This window comes from Rhinolophus sinicus, chromosome 1 (assembly GCF_057876585.1).
Source record: "Rhinolophus sinicus isolate RSI-liver-muscle chromosome 1, RSI-T2T, whole genome shotgun sequence".
Taxonomy (NCBI): domain Eukaryota; kingdom Metazoa; phylum Chordata; class Mammalia; order Chiroptera; family Rhinolophidae; genus Rhinolophus; species Rhinolophus sinicus.
Genome location: NC_142501.1, coordinates 141,915,273 through 141,920,054, shown reverse-complemented (window position 1 = coordinate 141,920,054; position 4,782 = coordinate 141,915,273). Strand labels below are relative to the sequence as shown.

At 37.6% G+C, this 4,782-nt stretch overlaps 1 non-coding gene across 1 annotated transcript; it reads left to right on the top strand.

Annotated features, from left to right (window-relative positions):
* Nucleotides 1-2,051: 2,051 nt before the first annotated feature.
* Nucleotides 2,052-2,217, top strand: LOC141570265 (U1 spliceosomal RNA). Its single transcript, XR_012494270.2, has one exon. It is a non-coding gene; the product is annotated as a U1 spliceosomal RNA (small nuclear RNA).
* The last annotated feature ends 2,565 nt before the right edge of the window (nucleotides 2,218-4,782 follow it).

Genomic DNA, 4,782 nt, shown 5'->3' with positions numbered 1-4,782 from the left:
CAGTCCTTTCTATATACACTCATGATTTGCATTGATAGATGAATGACCTGTCGTAAGCAATATTAAGGAACAGATTAATGACATTCCAGTGGTATCTTCTAACCATATTTATAGAATTACAGAATTTTAAGGAAAAGGGGAAACTTCCAGTCTCTTCTACCTTTTTTTCCCATCATTTTTTCTCCTTTTTAAAAAACAAATTAATGGGTTAGATACTCAGAGTCACAGGTTATTTTTAGTAGAAATCCCATAATATTGCTATTCTATGTACCTACTAAATTTGGTAGAATTTTGAGATCTAAAATACTATTCTTGTTTTCCTTAAAAATAGGAAATGTGGAGAGATCATTTGCAAGCATGAAAAGGAAAACCAGTTCAGGTGGGAGCGAGGTCTTCAAGGAAAATGTATCCAAACCAGTTCTCATGGTGTGAATTAAACAGATTGTTTTGGTGAAGTAGTTTCAGTTGTATTTAGCGTTCTGGGACTACTGCTGACGTTAGTTTACATGCACCAAACGTACTTTTTTCCTATTTGGGAAATAATAGAATACATTGTTCCTATTTGGGGAATAATAGAATACATATCAGTGTTCTTGGTTTATGGGACCCATAGAAAATTATCTCCTAAACCGCAAAATCTGGCCCTAAACATTCCATTACAGACACTTTAGTTCTTAATTGCATAATGTCATACTTCGGTGTATATGAGGAGAGGTGTAGCTCCTCTCAGGTTAACTCTAAGAAGTCAGGACAGGTAAAATCAAAATGCAAAATTTTTATAAGGAAACAAATTCAGGGTAACAGTCTGCTGAGGTAATGATTATTAGCATGGCTGATTTTCTTCATTTAAAAAATCATTTAAAATGTATTTTTTAAAATCAGTGGTAGTGAAGAGTTCGTAGTGGAAGAATCTATGAACCTCTTTCTACCTCTAGCCACAGAGAAAATAGCTTTTAAATGTCTCTAGTTATTGTTTTGAGGTTACCTCCAGGTTATGGAGCAACACGCTTAGCCCTCTTTTAAGTAATTCTCGGCTTCGCATGTAACAGTAAGTTAATTACATTTCTGTTCCATCAATTATACCTAGTATCAATTCCTTATTTTTATCCCTAACCCCTACACTTAGTAATAGAATTTAGGTTGAGGGAGTGCTGTTGCATGCACAAAAGCATTAAGAAAGGCTGACTTTGGGGGCAGGGTAGGTATAGGTAAGGGGCACCCACTGACTGAAGCAGAAGCTTTGGAACTGAGGTAGAGAGAAAAAGGAAGTGAACAAAGAGACCTACCTAGATTGGGGTAGCAATTCTCAGATGAAGAGATGTAGAGATTATGTCTAAAGTGATTATTGATATGATTGATTTAAAGTCCTCAGTAGCAATTTTTAATCCCACACTCTACATTCCTGAAGGCGAGACAGGTGCACTCTGTTGTTCACCTTTACCCAGCCTAGATTCCATGGACCATCATTGTAGTCATCTTGACCCTTGCTCCCTGACATTCCTTACAAGGTCTCATTTCTTTGCCTAGTCTACTGTACCTGCATAGCAGAATTTACCTGGAGAAAAAAGGGCTGACTAGTCTCACTGAACTGATAACCATTCTTTTCAAGTGGGCCTTTAGCACTTAGCTTCAATCTCCCTGATCATTTCAATCCTCCATTCTCTGAGGTGACACTTGCACAATTTACTTGGCTTGAATCTCCAACAGCTGCTCCTAATCCCCCACAGCTAATGAATTCATTCCTCACATTACTGAGAGGTAGAAGCGAGGAGCACAACATCTTTTCATCATCAAATGTATCTGCATGCCTGCATCTGTTACACTGTCTTCCCTTCCTCTATTCAAGGACTTGGCTACCATCTCTTCTGCATTGTTAATTTCTCCCTTTTTACATCACCATACACACTGATTATAATACCTCCATCTTAAAGAGAAAAAGGAAACCTTTGTAGACTCCATAGCCCATTCAGTCCAGGACTCATGCAGTTACCTCCATGCTTTTAACCATTATTTGGGACATTTCAAACTTATGTTTAAAAAAAACAGAATCAATACTTACCTGGCAGGGAGATACCATGATCGCAAAGGTGGTTTTCCCAGGGCGAGGCTTATCCATTGCACTCCTGCAATTGTGCTGACCCCTGCAATTTCCCCAAATGTGGGAAATTTGACTGCATAATTTGTGGTAGTGGGGGACTGTGTTTGCACTCGCCCCTATTTAAAACAACAACAAAACAATCGTTCCCACTCCAGCATCTCCCAGATCTGGTTCCTCCTTTTCCTCAGGCAGTTGAATGGTAACCATCATTTATCCAGTTGCTCAAGCCAAACCCCTCAGAATCATCCTTCACTCCTTTCTCTGCCTAACAGCCCATATTAGCACCTCTTACTAAGTTTTGAATATATTCTGGTTCTAATTTCATTTACTGCTGTCTGCTACTTCCCTACTCACATTTGTTTGACCTCATATGTGTCCGTGTCCATTCGTGAGCTACAAGTCCATCAGCCACATAGCTATGTTTTTTTTAAGTGCTACTTGCCTGCTCAAAATGGCTTTTGACTAAATTTAGAATAATATGCATGCTCCATGCCATGCCCACAATACCTGCCCTTCTACTGGTGGTTTCTCTGGCCTCCCCTTCTCTCCCTTGCTCACCCCACACTAGATATACTAGCCTCTTGGCATTTGTCAAACACACCAGACTACTTTCAGTCTCAGGTCCATTGATTAGCCTGTTCTCTCTGCCTGGAGTGCTCCTCCCCCAGATTCTCACATGTTTTGCTGAATCATTGTATGTTGCTGTCACATGTCAGGCTTTCCATGGTCATCCTAAAACAGGTTTTGCCTCTATTCAGCTCTCCCCCTCCCTGATTAAATTTTCTTTATGGTACTATTAACCTGCTTTTTAATTTTACCCAGCATGAGGATTGGGATTTGACTTACTACTTTATCTCCAATGCCCAGAACGTGGATTGCATGGAACATAGAAAAATATATCAGGTCAGTCATCAGTAAATACTTGTAAATGAATGAATAGAAGGGTAGTAAATAAAGAGGATGTCTCAATGGGAAAAAACAAGACAGGTGAAAACCGAAGCAAGAATATGATGAATATACTGGATCAACCTAGAAGATTTGACAACTAATCCCAGAAAGAAAACAAACTCCACCAAGAGAATAGAGAAAATGAGAGAGATTACCAATTAGTCCATTTCAGAGCTGAAGGACACAAATTTCCAGATTGAAAGGTCCGCCAGCTCAGTGCAGTCAATGAAAAAAGACATATCTGTCAGACTTTAAAGAACTGGGCAGAAGAAAGGATCCTAAAGTTCTCTTGAAGAATAAAGCAAGAATAAATAGCATCAGATTTCTTAAAAAGTACACTGTATTTTAGAAGACCGTGGAACTTTTTAAATGTTAATTAAAATTATTTTCCATATAAATATTAGGATTAAATTCTATATATATTTAAAAGTCATTTATTAGGACGGAGTAAAACCTTTTTAACATTCAGAATATTTACTTACCATATTAAGTTGCTTGTAGCTATTTTTTTTATAGGAAAATGAAGTCTATCAAGAAATAAAGATACTAGCGGTCAAAGAAACAGTGGATCTAATTCAGGGGAGCAATACATGAAAGACCCATGATGACAACAAAAAGCTCCCAGCTTTACTTAGAACAGGACAAAGGTCTTCGGGAGGGAGGACTCCTAGTAAAGAGGATCTGATAAAATACTCAATATGGAGACACATTGCTTTGTTGCATAACCTCATTTATTCTTTCAGTGTGAGTGGCACCTCTGGAGTTGTACATTTTATGTCCTATGTGGATGGAACAACAAATGTACAAGAGGAAGTTGTAAACTAAAACAAAACCATACAGTAATAGAAATAGCTGACATTTTTTGAGTGTATACTCAGTGTCAGTAATTGTTCTGAGTACTTTTCCATGTATTATCTCATTTAAACATTTTATAACTAGACCTTATCCTCATTTTACAGGTTAGGCAATGGGCAGAAAAATGACTTGCTCAGAGTTAACAGTGGTAGGAAGTGCCATATCCAGGGTTTGAACTCCAGTATGGCTGCAGAGCTGGTATTTTATAGGTCCTCTCAAGAAAAAGAAAATGCACATGATAGTTCATGAACATTTGCAAGGCAGTAAATGCTGATGATTGATTTATCCAAATGTAGTGATGAATCTATTTGCAAGATGGGGCTGGGGGGATTCTAAGAATGCCAGATTTTCATCTCACAGCAGACTAGATATATCCAGAATTTATAAATTAAAAAATAGTATTCAAAGCATATTAAAAATATGATGGCAACTGTTTGAAGACACAGTTAAGAAAGCTTCTCTCTCAAGAGACCATAGACTAGAAAAGGCTGGGCAGAACACTTTCATTTAAGCCTTTTGTTTCTTTAACCATTTATTCTTTTCATAAAAATAAGTTTACATTAAAAGATGTGCCATTTTCTCCCTATAGTACTGTTTCTCTAAGTACACATTGTGCTTCCTGCTTCGTACATTTAAAATTACAGTTTCTTCTTTTGGATATGATTCTCTCCATATCTGTAAATTTAAATCATCCTTCAAGTCTGCCTCCAAATGCCACCACCTCCATGAACCTTCCCGAATATCCCATCGAACTTCATAAGTGTTCCAGTACTTTCATTCTAACTTCCATTCTGGTTAGTTGTTTACCCGGTTGATTGTAAACTCCTTAAACACAATCTTGTTACTCTCCTGAGACATAATAGGCACTCAATAAATGTCAA